The sequence below is a fragment of the Schistocerca piceifrons genome, chromosome 3, assembly GCF_021461385.2.
Source record: "Schistocerca piceifrons isolate TAMUIC-IGC-003096 chromosome 3, iqSchPice1.1, whole genome shotgun sequence".
Taxonomy (NCBI): Eukaryota; Metazoa; Arthropoda; class Insecta; order Orthoptera; family Acrididae; genus Schistocerca; species Schistocerca piceifrons.
In genome coordinates this window covers 306,863,055-306,883,999 of record NC_060140.1, presented here as the reverse complement: position 1 = coordinate 306,883,999, position 20,945 = coordinate 306,863,055, and the positions used below count along the sequence as shown (strand labels likewise).

Here is a 20,945-nt window from a genome sequence, read left to right as displayed (position 1 = left end):
CTGCAAACAACCGAAGACGGGTGCTCAGATTGTCTCCCAAATCGTTTATATAGATAAGGAATAGCAAAGGGCCTGTAACACTACCTTGGGGAACGCCAGAAATCACTTCTGTTTTACTCGATGATTTTCCGTCAATTACTACGAACTGTGACCTCTCTGACAGGAAATCGCAAATCCAGTCATATAACTGAGACGATATTCCATAAGCACGCAATTTTACTACGAGCCGCTTGTGCGGTACAGTGTCAAAACACTTCCGGAAATCAGGAATACGGAATCTATCTGAAATCCTTTGTCGATAGAACTCAGCACTTCATGTGAATAAAGAGCTAGTTGTGTTTCACAGGAATGATGTTTTCTAAACCCATGTTGATTGTGGGTCAATAGACCGTTTCCTTCGAGGTAATTCATAATGTTCGAACACAATATATGTTGCAAAATCCTGCTGCATATCGACGTTAACGATATGGGCCTGTAATTTAGTGGATTACTCCTACTGCCTTTCTTGAATATTGGTGTGACCTGTGCAACTTTCCAGTCTTTGGGTACGGATCTTTCGTGGAACGAACGGTTGTATATGATTGTTAAGTAAGGACATCACACACATCAATGACCGAGGCAGGATTCGAACCTGCGACCGTAGCGGCAGCGCGGTTCCGGACTGAAGCGCGTAGAACCGCTCGGCCACACCGGCCGGCAGGCGTCAAGAGGCTATAGTAGCAGACGACCAACGCTAGTGCCTTTGGTAACAGCACGATATCGCCTGTAATGCCTCCCCTGGGCTCGTGGCCATATCGGTTGAGCCCTACACCACTGTAAAAACGTCACCTGGTCAGACGAGTACCGATTCAGTTGGTAAGAGCTGATGATAGAGTTCGAGTGTGGCGCAGACCCCACGAAGCCATGGACCCAAGTTGTCAACCAGGCGTTGTGCAAGCTGTTGGTGGTTCCTTAATGGTGTGGGCTGTGTTTGCATGGAATGGACTGGGTTCTCTGGATGTTCGGTTACTTGGAGACCACTTTCAGCCATTCTTGGAAGTCATGTTTCCAAACAAGGATGGAATTCTATGGATGATAATACCCCTTGTCACCGTGCCACAGCTGTTCACGGCTGATTTAAAGAAATTCTAGACAGTTCGAGCGAATGGTTTAGCCACCCAGATCGCCCAACAGAATCCCACCGAACATTTATGGGACATAATTGAGAGGTCAATTGGTGCGCAAAATCCGGCACTGGCAACACTTTCGAAATTATAGACGGTAGTAGCGGCAGCATGGCTCATTATTTCTGAATGGGACTTCCAACGACTCGTTGAGTCCATGCCACGTCTAGTACTGCACTGCGCCAACAAAATGAGACCCGACATGACATTAGGAGGTATTTCATGACTTTTGCCACCACTGTGTGTATCATAGCAATGCTGGTGTTTGTTCTTTCGGACCTGTCCATCTTCATCAGAGGCAACCGCTGGTACATGTTCAGCGAAATTAATAAACTAGAATTTGAAGAATTCTGTGTTAATGTTTCAACTTTATTTTAAATACACGGAATATACATACCTCTGAACGTGAAATAATTAATATTTACGAACACAGTTCTTACATGAAGTTTTTTCTTTAAAAGAAGATGTCGATACCCGCTGGTATCGCAGGGTTCCTAATGTATAATTGGTTTAATTATGTCGTAAGATACAATTTACTGAACTGCACTGACAAAGCAGGTTTATTTTTATTTCATTACACCGATGTCCTTACGTAGGCATTTCCTGTGGGCAAATGAATTTTCAGAACGAGGTATTCAATTAAAAAAATACAAACTTGGAGAGGAGGTACTGGCGTAATTGAAGCTGTGAGGACGGGGCGTGCGTCGTGCTTGGGTAGCTCAGTGGTAGAGCTCTTGCCCGCGAAAGGCAAAGGTCCCGAGTTCGAGTCTCGGTCCGGCACACAGTTTTAATCTGCCAGGAAGTTTCACAAACTATGCAATTGACGAGATTGGTGCAAACCTTTTTTCAGCAGTTTGCATTGGAAACCTTGACCAGACGAAATGCGTGTCTGACGACGAGAAAATATTTTCTCAAGGAAACATAGCGGTTGGCCAGTGCTGACATTTTTCAGTTTACTCGCGGCGAAATGAATCTTCAAATAATTCGCTTCGAGCACTGCAATGTACATCCATTACAGCTGCATGATTCAACAACACAAGCTACTCGCGTCTGTACTTCTCTCATTATCTCGAGCGATTTCCTGTATATCACTTACAAGGCAGCGAAAAACTAATGCAAAACACTTTACTCAAAAAAATCTAGAATCCAACGGCCTAACAGTTTTTTTTCCTAGTCCTCTTTCCTGGACCATACTGAAATACTAAGGTACAATCGTCACCTCAGTCTTTCGGGTCATCTGTATCAATGTGGGATAAACGAAAAGCAGCTCTACTGATTATTTTGGAAATGTCCTGAGTACGTACGATATTTTGGAGAGATTTGGTGTTTCACCCAGGACACTTGTGCTCAATTGACAATCATTAAAGCTTCTCTATAACCTGTCTCTTACCCTTCCCCCCTCCCCTCCCCTCCCTACCGGCTTCTTGGTGATGAAAATTTGTTCTACCAACGGAATACAAACCGGCTATGACTGAAGGCCATTGCATTAACTCATCTTAGATGTGTTTCGGACTTGTGCAGTTCGCAGGAATGTTAAATAAATGCTCTGATTTGTAAGCCGACCACTTGCAGAGTCTTAAGCCTCGAACTACACACGAGCTTCGAAAATTACCAGAAGGACTATTACAAGGATTTTCATTCTTGTTTCATTGAGATCTACTTTGGTACGACTGTCCTAACGTTTATGCTATTAGTGAAGGTATTTCATTTACTCTATAATCCTAAAGTATATAACAAATAACACTTTGAAACAGAGCCTTATGTAGCCCTATAAGGACAGTAAAATGTTTCTTATGTAAACCAACACAGTTTCGTATCACAATCATTTATCGTTCGCTCGATGAATGGAACATGGAAATAATAGTCAGGCTAACGAAATGTATATCCATGAGTTAGTCGTCAGAAGTACTTTGTCTAGTGCTTAGAAAATCAAAATGTTTGTCACATTCTGGGTGTATACTATCCTATTCTTGACGCTGTTTCTTTAAACCAATTGGTTTGTCTTGGTGCATTTTCTCTTCAATTTCAATATAAGCATCAGATTTCCCCTGATCTGTTTCACTGCTTCCTTCTGCATCTGCATTGTTATTTTCAAAGTAGTACGCTTCGTTTATTTACGCTGGTCAATATCGTCAGTGACCATGAAGAGACAATTAATAGACTGTGTCACAATATTCCGCCGGCCGAAGTGGCCGTGCGGTTAAAGGCGCTGCAGTCTGGAACCGCAAGACCGCTACGGTCGCAGGTTCGAATCCTAACTCGGGCATGGATGTTTGTGATGTCCTTAGGTTAGTTAGGTTTAACTAGTTCTAAGTTCTAGGGGACTAATGACCACAGCAGTTGAGTCCCATAGTGCTCAGAGCCATTTGAACCAACCACAATATTCCACTATACACAATTGTTTGTAAACTATCTGATCTAAAGTATACAGGAACCTATCAGCGGACGTTAATATGAAGTGTGTCCACCCCTCGCCTTTGTGGGTATTTGAACTTTGTTGGGGACGCCTTCAGTGAGATGTCTCAGTGTCTGCGGAGGAATGGCAGTTCATTATTCTACAAGGAGCAAAACAAGAGAAAATACTGATGTTGGGAGCTGGAGACTGGGGCGAAATAGACGTTATAAATCAACTAGAGTTGTTCCATTGTGTTCACGTCGAGACTCATGTCGGGCCAATCGATTTCAGGACTGTTATTGTCCACAAACGACAGTCTCACAGATGCTGCTTTATGACAAGATGTATTGCCATATTGACATAAACAGTCATCATCTCCCATCTGTTGCTCTACTTTATGCAGTCACAATGCTGTAAAATATGTTTCTGTCCTTCCGCATTTATCGTTTTCTTAATCGCAATAAAGGGTCCTCACCCTAACCATGAACCCCCACCACCACCACTTCCTACGTACTTTATTTTTGGCACATGGCGGGTAATGTTCTCCAGCTATTCGCCAAACCCAAATCCTTCCACCGGACTGCTACAAGGTATGGCGTGATTCATCACTCCAAATCGCTCGTTTCCAGTCATACACTGTCCAGTGGCGTCTCTGTTTACACCACATCAAGCGTCGCTTCGCACTGACCGCAGTTATGCTTGGTTTATGAGGAGCTGCTCGACCACTGGACCCCATTTTTTTAGGTCCCTGCGCACAGTCACTGAACTGCTGGCAGCATTTTGGGACTCACGGGTGATTCCTCCTGCTTATTTCACGCGATATTTACAACTATCCTCCACAATGCTGGACGGTCCTTGTTCGTCAAGACATGAAGTCTGTATGTTCTTCCTTCCGCTGTGGTTGTTCCTTCGCGTTCGCACTTCACGATCGTATCTCCAGCAGTCAACTTGGGCAGCTTTAGAAGGATTTCAAATGGTTCAAATGGATCTGAACACTATGGGACTTAACAAAAATGGTTCAAATGGCTCTGACCACTATGGGACTTAACATCTGTGGTCATCAGTCCCCTAGAACTTAGAACTACTTAAACCTAACTAACCTAAGGACATCACACACATCCATGCCCGAGGCAGGATTCGAACCTGCGACCGTAGCAGTCGCGCGGTTCCGGACTGAAGTGCCTAGAACCGCTCGGCCACCGCGGCCGGCTAGAAGGGTTTAAATGTCCCTCAAGGATTTGTTACTCAGGTGACAACCAATGACTTGCCCATGTTCGAAGTCACTGAGCTCTCCTGAGTGACCCATTCCGTTGTTACTACGACTCCACTCACAACCCAACACACCCCACCTATTCAGGGTGGTCCATTGATCGTGACCGGGCCAAATATCTCACGAAATAAGCGTCAAACGAAAAAAATACAAAGAACGAAACTCGTCTAGCTTGAAGGGGGAAACCGGATGGCACTATGGTTGGCCCGCTAGATGGCGCTGCCATAGGTCAAACGGATATCAACTGCGTTTTTTAAGTAGGAACCCCCATTTTTATTACATATTCCGTAGCACGTAAAGAAATATGAAAAATTTAGTTGGACCACTTTTTTCGCTTTTTGACAGATGGCTCTCTAATAGTCACAAACATATGGCTCACAATTTTAGACGAACAGTTGGTAGCAGGTACTTTTTTTAAATTCAAATACAGAACGTAGGTGCGTTTGAACATTTTATTTTGGTTGTTCCAATATGATACATGTACCTTTGTGAATTTATCATTTCTGAGAACGCGTGCTATTACAGCGTGATAACCTGTAAATACCACATTAACGCAATAAATGCTCAAAATGATGGCCGTCAACCTCAGTGGATTTGGCAATACGTGTAACGACATTCCTCTCAACAGCTAGTAGTTCGCCTTCCCTAATGTTCGCACATGCATTGACAATGCGCTGACCCATGTTGTCACGTGTTGTCGGTGGATCACGATAGCAAATATCCTTCAACTTTCCCCACAGAAAGAAATCCGGGTACGTCAGATCCAGTGACGTGCGGCCATGGTATGGTGCTTCGACGACCAACTCATCTGTCATGAAATATGTTATTCAATACCGCTTCAACCGCACGCGAGCTGTGTACTGGACATCCATCATGTTGGAAGTACACAGCCATTCTGTCATGCAGTGAAACATCTTGTAGTAACATCGGTAGAACATTACATAGGAAATCAGCATACATTGTACCATTTAGATTGCCATCGATAAAATGGGGGCCAATTATCCATCCTCCCATAATGCCGCACCATACATTAACCCCCCCAAGGTCGCTGATGTTCCACTTGTCGCAGCCATCGTGGATTTTCCGTTGCCCAATAGTGGATATTATGCCAGTTTACTTTACCACTGTTGGTGAATGACGCTTCGTCGCTAAATAGAACGCGTGCAAAAAGTCTGTCATCGTCCCGTAATTTCTCTTGTGCCCAGTGGCAGAATTGTACACGACATTAAAAGTCGTCGCCATACAATTCCTGGTGCATAGAAATATGGTACGGGTGCAATCGATGTTGATGTAGCATTCTCAACACCGACGTGTCGTCCAGGATACAGAGCAGCATACGTAGCACACGCCAGTTAGGTATTTTAATCACAATATCCATACATCAACACGATATCGACCTTCTCCGCAATTGGTAAACGGTCCATTTTAACAAGGGTAATGTATCACGAAGCAAATATCGTCCGCACTGAAGGAATGTTACGTGATACCACGTACTTATACGTTTGTGACTATTACAGCGCCATCTATCACAAAGCGAAAAAAGTGGTATAACTGAAACATTCATATTTCTTTACGTGCTACACGAATATGTAATAAAAAATGGGGGTTCATATTTAAAGAAAACGCAGTTGATATCCGTTTGTCCTATGGCACCGCCATCTAGCGGGCCAACCATAGCGCCATCTGGTTTCCCCCTTCAAGCTAGACGAGTTTCGTTCTTTGTAGTTTTTTCGTTTGATGCTTATTTCGTGAGATATTTGGCCCGGTCACTACCAATGGACCACCGTGTATACTGGTGCGTCCCGATCTCGAAGCAATTCCACAATTTTACCGCCCCAATATCGAAATCTTAACTGCCACAAGTGGAGAGCTGATGTTTTTTGTGAGGTCCGCAAGCGAATTAAACAGGACATTGACTGTGGACACTAGCCGGCATACAGGCATCCTTAGTGTCTGAACTTACTGTCATTAAGGTTTACTGTCGATATAATGGAACAGCTGAGGCTGAATGCCTTAATGTGTAGGTTTTAGCGCTACTTATTCGCTAGTGGGTAATGCTGAAATACGCTGAAGAGCCAAAGAAACTGGTACATCTGCTCAGTTTATAAAGGGCCTCCGCGAGCACGCAGAAGTGCCGCAACACGACGTGGCATGGACTCGACTAATGCCTGAAGTAGTGCTGGAGGGAACTGACGTCATGAATCCTGCACCGCTGCCCATAAGCCCGTAAGAGAACGAAGGTGTGGAGATCTCTTCTGAACAGCACGTTGCTAGGCATCCCAGATATGCTCAATAACGTTCATTTCTGGAGAGTGTGGTGGCCAGCGTAAGTGTTTAAACTCAGAAAAGTGTTCCTGGAGCGACGTTGTGAGGTGTCGCTGGAATTGCCCAAGCCCGCCGGAATGCACAATGGACACGAATGGATGCAGGTGATTAGACAGAATGCTTGCGTACGTGTCACGTGTCAGAGTCGTATCTAGATGAATCAGGGGTCCCTTATCACTCCAACTGTACACGCCCCACACCATTACAGAGCCTCCACCAGCCTGAACAGTCCGCTATGATATGCAGGGTCCATGAATTCATGAGGTTATCTCCATAGCTGTACATGTCCATCCGCTCGATACAATTTGAAACGAGACTCGTCTGACCAGGCAACATGTTTCCAATCATCAACAGTGTTGAGGAGCCCAGGCGAGGCGTAAAGCTTTGTATCGTGCAGTCATCAAGGGTACACGAGTGGACCTTCGTCTCCGAAAGCCCATATCGATGATGTTTCGTTGAATGGTTCGTGCGCTGACGCTTGTTAATGGCCCAGCATTGAACTCTGCTGCAATTTGCAGAAGGCTTGACCTTCTGTCACATTGAACGATTCTCTTCAATCGTCCTTGGTCCCGTTCTTGAAGGATCTTTTCCCAGTCGCAGCGATGTTTTACCCTATTCTTGATATTCACAGTACACTCGTGAAATGGTCGTGCGGGAAAATACCCACTTCATCGCTACCTCGGAGATGCTGTGTCCCATTGCTCGTGCGCCGAATATAACACCACGTTCAAACTCACTTAAATTTTGATAAGTTGTCATTGTAGCAGCAGTAAACGATCTAACAACTGCGCCAGACACGTGTTGTCCTACATATTTGCATTCCCGACCGCAGCGCCGTATTCTGCCTGTTTGCGTATCTCTGTATTGGAGTACGCATGCCTATTTGCGTATCTCTGTATTGGAGTACGCATGCCTATACCAGTTTCTTTGGCGCTTCAGGGTATATGCTCCACCGTTCGGTGTTCTTACGGAAGGAGGAAAGAGGGCCTGGCTGCGCCCCCACTTCTCGTCCGGGCCTAACCTTTAATGCTTACCCGCTCCACGGTCGAGAGAGAGAGGGAGATAACCCAAAAGCCGACGCACGGATGGCGATATGTAAACTACCGCCCCCGCATTTACCTTATCGAAGCTTTCCCCGACTTGGCGGGTGACTGCTTAAAGTCCTCCTTCCATTAGTTGTCTTTCAGGACGGGACCCGAGTAAATAAAAGCGGCAAACGGGCTGATAGCCGGCGTGTCATAAAGCAGACACAGTCATTAATTGTGGCGGGTCAACAAAGGGAGCGAGGGTACCATTAGCTTCACCGCCAGGTCGAACTCCGAGGACGATGGCAAGGCCAGTGTTTCGTATACAAAATTCCATCATCATTGATGAAAACGTAACGGAGTTTTACAGGGCTCATCTACAAAAAAAAAAAAAAAAAAAAAAAAAAAAAAAAAAAAAAAAAAAAAAAAAAAAACGATATGACCGAAGACAAAAGGGAAGTAAATACGAACAATGACATGACACGGATTTAGGGGAGTGGAAGGCACTAGAGGTTTACTGAATGCCAGGAGAAACTTTTAAAAATAATTATTTCACATCAGTAACGCAATCAAGAATCGGACATTGCTGCACGGCTGTACTGTGATCTATCGTATCACTTAATTCTGAGGAAAAAGATTAACCCTCGAAAAATTGTCTACAAAAATAAATTCTGTTTTAAATTTTATATAGAACATCAATTAACATAAACTTCCCTTCATAAAAAAATTTCATACGCTGTTAACTGTCTTACTAGGCTTTTACAGATCACACTGAGCTTCGACCTGCTGTGGTCTAAACACACTAATTTCACAATAAGGCAAGGAATTTATAAAGCTTTTCTTGCGATTACTCATTTAAAAGCCATATAAAATATGCACACAACTATTACCTTAAACCTAATCATTAAAAGCAATTTACTTCTTAAGCACCATCCATGCCTTTGATCGGCCTGTTTCTCAAAACTTCAGACAACGTTACTCTTTTTCTGTGACTTTACACGAACAAGGCAGCAAAACTGGACAGGAGGAGGAAGAGGTTAGTGTTTAACGTCCCGTCGACAACGAGGTCATTAGAGACGGAGCACAAGTTCGGATTAGGGAAGAACCATCCTGGCATTTGCCTGAAGTGCTCTAGGGAAATCACGGAAAACGTAAATCGGGATGGCCGGACGGGGGATTGAACCGTCGTCCTCCGGAATGCGAGTCCAGTGTGCTAATCATTGGGCCACCTCGCTCGGTTGAAAAAAAAATAATAAATCGTAAACTGGACATTGTATCTATTGTATTGTATGTTAACCGGGGACCTAGAAACGACGGAGAGGCTCCGTCCCCGCCGTAGCCGCAGTGGTCCGCAACCCCACGACGGCTACCACAGTCCACTTCACCCCTCCGCCGCCCCACACCGAACCCAGGGTTATTCTGCGGTTCGGCCCCCGGTGGACCCCCCACGGAACGTCTCACACGAGACGAGTGTAACCCCTATGTTTGCGTGGTAGAGTAATGGTGGTGTACGTGTACGTGCAGAACTTGTTTGTGCAGCAATCGCCGACATAGTGTAACTGAGGCGGAATAAGGGGAACCAGCCCGCATTCGCCAAGGCGGATGGAAAACCACCTAAAAACCATCCACAGACTGGCCGGTTCACTGGACCTCGACACAAATCCGCCGGGCTGATTCGTGCCGGGGACCAGGCGCTCCTTCCCGCCCGGAAAGCAGTGCGTTAGACCGCACGGCCAACCGGGCGGGCAAAAGCAATTTACTTCTTAAGTACTATCCATGCCTTTGACCGGCCTGTTTCTCAAAACTTAGACAACGTTACTCTTTTTCTGTGACTTTACATGAACAAGTCAGAAAAACTGGACAGGAGGAGGTGGAGATTAGTGTTTAACGTCCCGTCGACAACGAGGTCATCAGAGACGGAGCACAAGCTCGGATTAGGGAAGGATGGGGAAAGAAATCGGCCGTGCCCTTTCAAAGGAATTTGCCTGAAGTGATCTAGGTAAGGCGATGACATCTCGGTCGGCGAAAGATTCAAGTCCAGGAAGTGAAGCGTTTTCACAATGAACGATAGCTAGCGTAAACCAACCACTACCAGAATTTCCAGTAGCGACGTCCAGAGTAAAATTAACTCTGCAGCCACGGAAGAATATCGGTCCATTTAATACAACTGCTTCGTCTGTTCCATTTCCTCCAAGTTTATTCAATGCTGTTGCAGATAGAGCTCACAGCAGAATGGTTCCGCTGGCGTGCACTGCCCGCTTGTATAGAGAGGGCTCAAGGATGCAACAAATGGATAAAAATTTACTATACTGAGTGCCAAGACACTGATTTAGCAACTGCATGATGTATTGTATACTGGCACGGTGGGGGGGGGGGGGGGGGGGGTTATGGGGTGGGGCGGTACTACAGCGCGCGTACGGGATACCCACTATTTTCGTTGAAAATCAAATTCCACAAATTGAATAACTAATATTGCTAACTTCATCTGCTTTTTGTGCTGACTAACATCATACTATTACTTTTGTTGTAAGTTCATAATTACTACCCTAAATCTCTCGCCGACCGAGATGTCATCGCCTACAAGACGTGGCATTGTGGAATAGATACCAAGAAGCAAAGTAGTCCTAGTTATGTCTATAGTAATATGCCATTTACTTTGTATACACGTTCATGTAGAAAAGTTAGTAATAATGAAAAAATTCATGTATGGATGAAAGGACTTGGTGTACTTGCTGAGAATGTAACTGTTACTGGAGATATTACTTTGTACTACAATTATTAATAAAGTGTGACCCTTGACTTAGAATCGTCGTCCTTCGGAATGCGAGTCCAGTCCATCACCCAGTGCGCTAACCCAACGCCACCTCGCTCGGAAAAAAAATTAAAAATTAAAAAATTAAAAAAATTAAAAAAACTGGACATAGTTTATCAAATTACTAATCGTCAGCTACCTTAGGACAAGAGACCTATTTCCTTGACAGTCAGATTCTACATATATTGAATAGAACTGTAGTACACTGCAGTTATGTTAGCGAGCACGATCACATGGCGAAAGCGTCGCTTCACTGGCCTTTAAATCTGCCGATCCACCAGATTCACGTACCGTCTGTCTTAGCACGTTGCCGAACATCAGCTACACGTTCCCGTGTCCTCGCTGATTCCTTGTAAAAACACGCACTGTGATACAGGGTAGTCGAGCAGCATCTGACGGATACAGCTTTATTCCCCGCGCGGTTCGCCTAGCCACCAGCTGCAGAGTCCACCGCACCCCTTGCTGCGTGTTGTCAGCGAGTAACGGTAGCGTACTGCTGGCCCGGTGCGCCCTCGCGTAGTCACCACAGCTACTCGCAGACAGCCTCGCTACGCTCGTGCTCCCCGCTCTGTTCACAGCTCTGCTCTCCAACTCAGCTCCCTTTCTACAACACTCAGACTTCGATAATTTAGACCAGCTGCTCGGCGTATGCCTCTTAAAAATAGCCGAAATACTACGACTCTACCCTGATCTGACAGAATCGATACTTTCACACGGCTCAAAACAGTCTTTCGTGCTTCATCATTTCTCGCAGTACATATCGACATATACATCGGTACTCTGCGAACCACTGTCAAGTGCATGATAGGGGGGCGCTTCTCATTGCACTAGTTATTGCGGCTTCCCCATGTTCCAGTCCTGCCTGAAGCGCGAGATGAATGATTGCTTTAACCGCCTCTATGTGTGCTATAATTAGTCTAACTTCGTTTTCGTGATCCCTACCAGGGCGATACGGAGAGAACTTAAGTGCGAGTGGCGTCCAATAAGTAATGCGGCACATTTTTTATGAAAGCAGTCTAGGAAAGGCCGGCGCTCCCTGGAAACGATGCCCATGAGGGCATCCGTCAGTCCTTCCACCATCGGACAAAGTAAAGTCTGAGAACACATAGATTTTATTGAAGACTCCAGTATACCATATTATTTTTCACGGTAAATGATGATAGCCAAAACAGTTGCAGGATAAAGATTTATTAAAATTCTTGACCAAGGTTTCGGTATACATAAATATACCTTCACCAGAAGTAAAATATCTAAAATTGCATCCTGCAATGGAGAATAATAAAACAATTGAGCCAAAGGCGTGTCCATAATCATGTTGTATAAATGGAGATGATGTCTTAACTACTGACGACGCCTTTGCCACAATTGTTTAATTATTCTCGATTGCAGGATGTAATTTTAGATATTTTACTTCTGATGAAGGTTGCTGTTTCAGCCATGTTTAAAATCTTGACATATTATTCCCATCTCTTTTGGCTACAAAACCCTATTTTTCAACATAATCTCCATTCAACAAGACAGCCTTACCCCACGTAACTGGGAGGTCCTATACGTCCAGACGGTACCATTCTACTTGTCGACGTCGGAGCCAACGTCTTGCTACATCAATAACCTGCAGATCATCCACGTAACGCACAAGCAATTCCGCACTGATGGTCCTTCGTTACTCTTTCTGATCTGCTGTTAGGCCGGTATTACACTATCAGATTTCTTTGTTCAATATCTTTGTCAAAGAAATTTGATGTTGTAATAGGGAACTTTGTCAAATGCCGTCAAATATTTGATCAAATCTAGGGCCTCGCTGTAGATTTCATCAAAGAAGTCGCTTGTCTTCTATTCACTGCAATGTGACATGTTACCACTTGGAGCGCTAGCATCGCTGCAGCGTTCTGTCATCTGTAGTGTTTTTATAAACATTGCCGGTAAATACAATTGTTGTGTACCGACAACTACAGAATTAAGAGAGATGTATGAAGCTGATGAGGCGTTTTTCAACGTGAAGCACCCTGAATACAAAAATAGATTAAGAAGACTGGAGACCTGACCTAACCTAACCTAACTCTCTCCTGTAACAAGGATTCGGAGTGTTACTGTGAGCCTGTCTTCTGCAGATATAGTAGTTCTTAAGTGAGTATTGTGCTTTGTGATATGAGGATATACTTCACTGAGCACATACACAAATATATGCTCATCCATTCTTAAGTAGGCCTAACTGATGTGCGACTTGATGTCCTCCCCTACAGCTGCCAACTGCCGGCCGAGCGATTCTAGGCGCTACAGTCTGGAACTGCAAGACCGCTACGGTCGCAGGTTCGAATCCTGCCTTGGGCATGGATGTGTGTGATGTCCTTAGGTTAGTTAGGTTTAAGTAGTTCTAAGTTCTAGGGGACTGATGACCTCAGCAGTTAAGTCCCATAGTGCTCAGAGCCATTTGAACCATTTGACCCACTATAAGCTCACGTAACAAGTTTTGTTGAATGTTTTTGTCTGTCATCGTAAAACCCATGGCTTCACCCAGGTACGTTTCCTTTTTTCCCCCGCTTCTCTTCCGCATGTGCACACAGTGCAATTGTGGTACATGCAACTGCTGCAGTTAATAACAAGTTTTTGTTGTCAGCCATCTTGAACTTTGACGAAAAATATGATCTGTAATACCCCTTTTTAGCACCACGTGAAAGATCTTTGTCAAATATATATATGACGAATATTTGATCACATCTTTGATCAAACCTTTGACAGAAAAATTTGATAGTGTGATATCGGCCTTAGGCAGTGATAAAACCCAGCAGGCACGAGTGTGTCAGCCCTACCAACAGAGACATCCAGTTACGTAGCGAGATGTTTGATTGCGATCCGTCCGTCACCTCGATTGAGAATGTCCGCATGTTCCAGTATTGCAGGAGTCACAACTGTATGCGGCCGGCCGGCGCGCGGGAGATTGGACAGGTTTACGCGACCTTATGGCGATGAACACGGACGCCTCTCTCAACGACTCATCGTGCCTTTATTCAGTACCAGGTCCCCATAGACATTTTGCAAGCGCCTGTGAATATCTGCGATCTTCTGTGCTTCCGCCAAAAGAAACTCAGTGACAGATTTCGGCTTGGAACGCATCACTGTAACAGACGCCATTTTGAAAGCTACGTATAACGTCGCCTCCTGTCGTAACCTTATGAAACTATATGATCTGAAGCGGGAATACACCACGATGTTCTACAATAAATTCTGCAGATTTTCAACGGAGACTGGCCGGAAAAATAATGTGTTGCGTTGTATATTGAAAGCTCCTTGGTATATCCTGGATTCTTCACTTAAAGCCACATCTTGAAACTCTGTAAGGAAGCTTCCGCGTTATAGTTTGCGTCAATCTTGAACCTGCCAGTTCACGTGTTTCATCGTCTCCGTGATGCCCTCCCGTGGGCCAAATAAACTTGTGATCATTCGTGCTGCCCTTCTTTTTGTTTGTTAAATATCCTCCGCTAGTCCTTTTTGGTACGGGTGCCATTTGAATGGGATGACCAGACGTCCAGATTAATCTGGACATGTCCTCCTTTTTAGCTCCTTGTCCGGGGTCCGGGCGGATTTTTACAGTGTCCGGCTTTTTCGCAAAGTTGAGCGTAATACAGTTAAATTCACAATTCGTCCGTTCTATTGCTCTTTTCTTAAATACTTTAACTATTGGCGCAGCCTTCGTGATAAACACGCACAAAGGCGGTGTTAGTAGGTGGCACCAGGATCGTCGATGTTATCGTTGATCAACCTATAAGCGAATGCAAATATCAATTATTTAAAATTTTCCTAAAAATATTGTTCTCGGAATCAACTCCTGACCACCACTAACAATTAACTACTAGTTTTACCGGTAATTCCCGGCAGTCACGTGACTTGTCCAAATCTGATGGGTGGTATCCTCATCTGCAGTTGACCCGTTTGATGTGTCCTCTTTTTTTTTTTCCTCCTTTATCCTCCTTTTTGAAGCTGTTTGTCTTCCTTTTTAAACAATTGCATCTGGTCACCCTACATTTGAACAATATTCTAGGATGGGTCACAGGAGAGTTTTGTAACTGATATTTTTTGTGGACTGAGTGCTTCATCCTAGTATGCACCTACTAATGAACCTATTTGATTTTTCCACTTTATATCTCTACAAAATACACTCCTGGAAATGGAAAAAAGAACACATTGACACCGGTGTGTCAGACCCACCATACTTGCTCCGGACACTGCGAGAGGGCTGTACAAGCAATGATCACACGCACGGCACAGCGGACACACCAGGAACCGCGGTGTTGGCCGTCGAATGGCGCTAGCTGCGCAGCATTTGTGCACCGCCGCCGTCAGTGTCAGCCAGTTTGCCGTGGCATACGGAGCTCCATCGCAGTCTTTAACACTGGTAGCATGCCGCGACAGCGTGGACGTGAACCGTATGTGCAGTTGACGGACTTTGAGCGAGGGCGTATAGTGGGCATGCGGGAGGCCGGGTGGACGTACCGCCGAATTGCTCAACACGTGGGGCGTGAGGTCTCCACAGTACATCGATGTTGTCGCCAGTGGTCGGCGGAAGGTGCACGTGCCCGTCGACCTGGGACCGGACCGCAGCGACGCACGGATGCACGCCAAGACCGTAGGATCCTACGCAGTGCCGTAGGGGACCGCACCGCCACTTCCCAGCAAATTAGGGACACTGTTGCTCCTGGGGTATCGGCGAGGACCATTCGCAACCGTCTCCATGAAGCTGGGCTACGGTCCCGCACACCGTTAGGCCGTATTCCGCTCACGCCCCAACATGGTGCAGCCCGCCTCCAGTGGTGTCGCTACAGGCGTGAATGGAGGGACGAATGGAGACGTGTCGTCTTCAGCGATGAGACTCGCTTCTGCCTTGGTGCCAATGATGGTCGTATGCGTGTTTGGTGCCGTGCAGGTGAGCGCCACAATCAGGACTGCATACGACCGAGGCACACAGGGCCAACACCCGGCATCATGGTGTGGGGAGCGATCTCCTACACTGGCCGTACACCACTGGTGATCGTCGAGGGGACACTGAATAGTGCACGGTACATCCAAACCGTCATCGAACCCATCGTTCTACCATTCCTAGACCGGCGAGGGAACTTGCTGTTCCAACAGGACAATGCACGTCCGCATGTATCTCGTGCCACCCAACGTGCTCTAGAAGGTGTAAGTCAACTACTCTGGTCAGCAAGATCTCCGGATCTGTCCCCCATTGAGCATGTTTGGGACTGGATGAAGCGTCGTCTCACGCGGTCTGCACGTCCAGCACGAACGCTGGTCCAACTGAGGCGCCAGGTGGAAATGGCATGGCAAGCCGTTCCACAGGACTACATCCAGCATCTCTACGATCGTCTCCATGGGAGAATAGCAGCCTGCATTGCTGCGAAAGGTGGATATACACTGTACTAGTGCCGACATTGTGCATGCTCTGTTGCCTGTGTCTATGTGCCTGTGGTTCTGTCAGTGTGATCATGTGATGTATCTGACCCCAGGAATGTGTCAATAAAGTTTCCCCTTCCTGGGACAATGAATTCACGGTGTTCTTATTTCAATTTCCAGGAGTGTATTACCCGCAGCTATTTGCATGAGTTGACTGATTACAATTGTGACTCGTTGATACTGTAATCAATATGTTATCTGTATATTTAAAGCAAGTTGCCAATCTTTGCATCACGCTGACGATCATCATTGTCTGCTTTCCACACATGTCCTTGGCAATATTTTGTTCGGTGTTTTGTACCCTACACTGGAAAACTTTCAAAAATGGCTCAAGTGACTCTGGGACTTAACATCTGAGGACATCAGTCCCTAGACTTAGAACTACTTAAACCTAACTAATCTAAGGCCAGCACACACGTCCATGCCCAAGGCAGGATTCGAAACTGCGACCGTAGCAGCAGCGCAGTTCCGGACTGAAGCGCCTAGAACCGCACGGCCACAATGGGCCAGCTGGGAAACTTTAACGCGTGGTTTTAGGGGATGGGGGAAATTGGGCAAATTTTTTCGCGTTTACGTTCGCCGGTCTGGAAGCTCCAGACCCACCAAGCCTATGTATTGTCTCCACTCATCTCTCTTTTTATTTCCACTGTCCCCTCTCACTTTCCTCCTACTGCTACTGTTTCAGTCCGTCTCTCTTTCTCTTTTACTGTGACTGTTTCTCATTGACTTTCACTGTCTCTTCTCTCTTTGGCTCTCAATGCTGTTGTCTTCATCCATCTCTCTTTCTCTTTCACTGCCACTTTCTCTCTCCCACCATCACTATCTCCTCTCTTTTTTTTTTTTCTCCCACTGGCAGTCTCTTGTCTTCCACCGTCACTGTCTCTCTGTTATTCTCTTTTAGCACAAAAAAGCACGAATATGTACGCAGGTCAAAATTTTTGGTGAGGAAGGTGGAATCAGGATTGAGGCAGCTGGTTCCTCACTTTTCTGTCACTCTCTCTTAACCCTCCACCGGTCGCGCCAATATCTGTTAAATGAGCGATCATGCGTTGCAGAGAAAACAACGCGTCGTTTTGCTTCAATTATTGGTCTTATTGTGTACTACATGTGTTAAATTACCGTTTTATGTTCAAAATAGAATGTGTTTTGGGTATATAATTGTATTACATTTTTATGATATAAAATGCAAAAAGAAAAGAAAAATGTATACTTGTGCCAGCAAGTTTATCAAACTTCCTTCTTCCCTGCTATGTTGTGCTATAATCAAACCGAAGGCTCCTCAAAATTAGTGGAAACCTCCGAGACTACACGCCGCTCTCAGATGTGTTATTCCCGTCCCATCCTTTGCCCCTAACTCCTGCACATTTACCATTCATTCCTTTATCAACCCGATTCAAATAAGGATAGCGATAGCGGTCAATAGATCAGTACAATCTCAGAGTTGCACATACATTAGGCAAAATTTTTCTATTTTTAAATTAGTATGTCGTAGAACTTCATCAGTCATGTTTACATTGAAAAGTTTCGAAAGTACAGCAAGGGGAGATGCAGAATCCCTTACCATTGTTCTAGCGCCAGGCAAAGCTTTTACTACTTTTTGCCTTAATTTTTGAAGATTTCGATAGATATGCACCATTTCGCAACTTCATCCTTCCCCATATAAAAATCTTCAGTCCCTGTTTTATCATCGTCCTCTTCATCAATATACTCAGTTTCAGTTTCAGAACCGTGGTCAGCATTTATTGTTTCCTCCTCACTCAAATCGGAACCGTTTTCCTCAAAATTTCGAGTTGATTGATGTTGAGCTCTTTTTTCATTCTCTTCTTGAAAAGTCTAGGAATATCTTCAAGTTTTACTGGGCTCCACCTAATAAAAACATTCCACATGTGTATATTCTACTCACTGACTTCAGAAAAATTAAAAATAATTGTACTTATTTGTTTATGTAATGTTCCCATAAGGTTGTTAACCATCATTCAAGTTGTTGGGTACAACAGATCCTGGATGATGGTTAATAACTGAAACCGGTAGATGACTAATGGGGCAAAAAACAGCATATGGTTACAATGCATTTTATAAAATACTTGTTTACGGGCTGAAAAGTAGCCGCAGCGAAGGGGTGGGAAGGGGCTGACGGCAAGAAGAGTCTTGTCATGAGGAATAGCTGGCGCCAGTATCCCGAGAAGCTGACCGGAAGCGACGAGCAGTTGAAATAAGTCAAGTGTCGTACAAAATACAACGGTGCGATCAGTGGGGGGTTGAGGACGAGCATATAGGCCTACGCCTTTTTTTCCACTGCGAGAGGAGAATTTTTCACCTGGTTCTCTTCTTTTCCCTGTACAGCAGGATATGCTGATTATAAAATATTAATTCTGTATGTCAGTAAAGTTTTGACAGTTTATTTATGTACTTCGAAACATTTACATACTTTGAAACACATATACAATAAATAAGTACGCATAATATAAGGTTAAAACAAAATCACCTCCCACCCAATACAAATTCGCTTTAAACTACTTTACATTACTTTACACAAAAATATTTATTAGGCTACACCTAAAAGAACAAAGAATTTCGTGTGGCAAAATATTTTATTATGAGGGGCTTATACCGCCTGTGACACCATCGAAAAATTTCAGCTCGTTCAGCCGTGAAGTGCCCATTATACAGAAAAAGGGCGTCACTAAAGTTTTATTGGTGAAAAAATGGCGATCAAAAACATAGTCCGGTAATTCCAGAACCCTCCGATGACCCAGAGCTCTTGCCATGTTTCACTACGTCATTTAAAACTACATTTATGCCTCAGACCGGTTATTAAGTGCGTAAGGGCACCTTTGCACCTCTCGATCTCGGTAATGATATCGAACAAAATTTCAAAGTTCCCCAAGAACATCATCTTGACAACATATGGTAAAAGTTTTGACGATTTGCCGTGAGTAGAAATAGTAGAAGTGACCATCTCCACAATAGGTACTTTTGTGGTACCCATGAACTCATGGTTTTTTTTTTTGGCGTATCTTGATAACGGATAAAGATTTTCGAAAACGGGAAAATGGGTTTTCTCGATAAATGTTTAAAGCTTGTTGAGCCATTTTCTACGATTTATTATTTAGATAACTGCAGCCCATGATGAAAAAGCGGCTAAAACCAGTTTTTGCAGATTTTGCGTAGCTTTGAACCTCTGTATCTCGGTAATGCATAATGATACAAAAAAGAATTTCCATGAGAACATCATGTTAAGAACATATGATAAAAATTTCGACGATTTGCCACGAATAGTAATTACAGGAGTGGCCGTACCCACACTTTGTACTTTTCATAACCAAAAATTATGTTTTTTTTTTTTTTTTTTTAGTTCCTCAGCAACCGCCCATGAACAAATGATGCTTTTATAAGCCGTCTAAGGCCCACCCTAGACCACACCTAATGCGAAAGAACCAACCGATTTGCTCAATTTGCGTAGGTTGGAGGAAGTGTATAATGTCTAAATTTTGACCCAGTACTGTAGAATAGCCCATTCTTCCGATAAGTTTATAAATGATCGCTAGACCAAGGTCTATCCAAAACACTTGACCGTTTATCTTTGCGATCAACATCACCCGAGATATGACCCGTTCAAAAATCCCATTTTCGCGCGCATGGCTTCTTGAAATATATTGGTACGAGGGCTATCCACAAAGTACAGTACGTTTTGGAATTAAAAATAAATAAAGTATTGGAAATTTTATTTATTATATACAGATGGAAGCCACACTTAAATACTACTTTTCTACATAGTTGCCATTTAAATTACGCCACTTATCGTAGCGATGGACGAGCTTGGAAATTCCTTCGTCGTAAAATTCGGCTGCCTGCGCCTTCAACCACGTGGTAACTGTCTTTTGGGACAGAAAAGGTGTGATTTTTGTGGATTTCCTGGAAAGAGGCACTACAATATACTCTCAAAGGTATTGCCAAACGCTGCACAACCTCAGAAGAGCAATACAAAACAAGCGCAGGGGAAAGTTGGACTCAAAGATCTTGCTGATTCACGACAACGCCCGGGCCCACTCGGCAAATGCCACTCGTGAAGTTCTCGAATCTTTTAAGTGGGAGTTGTTTCCTCATCCGCCGTACAGTCCCGACCTGGCACCGAGCGACTTCCACTTACTCCCAGCAATGAAGAAGTGGTTGGCTATGCAGCGTTTTGATGACGACGCACAGCTTCAAGAAGAGGTAACCACGTGGTTGAAGGCGCAGGCAGCCGAATTTTACGACGAAGGAATTTCCAAGCTCGTCCATCGCTACGATAAGTGCCTTAATTTAAATGGCAACTACACTCCTGGAAATGGAAAAAAGAACACATTGACACTGGTGTGTCAGACCCACCATACTTGCTCCGGACACTGCGAGAGGGCTGTACAAGCAATGATCACACGCACGGCACAGCGGACACACCAGGAACCGCGGTGTTGGCCGTCGAATGGCGCTAGCTGCGCAGCATTTGTGCACCGCCGCCGTCAGT

At 44.7% G+C, this 20,945-nt stretch overlaps 1 protein-coding gene across 2 annotated transcripts in view; it reads left to right on the top strand.

Annotated features, from left to right (window-relative positions):
• The window catches only part of LOC124787900 (integrin alpha-PS2-like), an 837,072-nt gene that overhangs the window by 713,702 nt on the left and 102,425 nt on the right, over window positions 1–20,945 (top strand). The gene's annotated exons all lie outside the window — the stretch shown is intronic.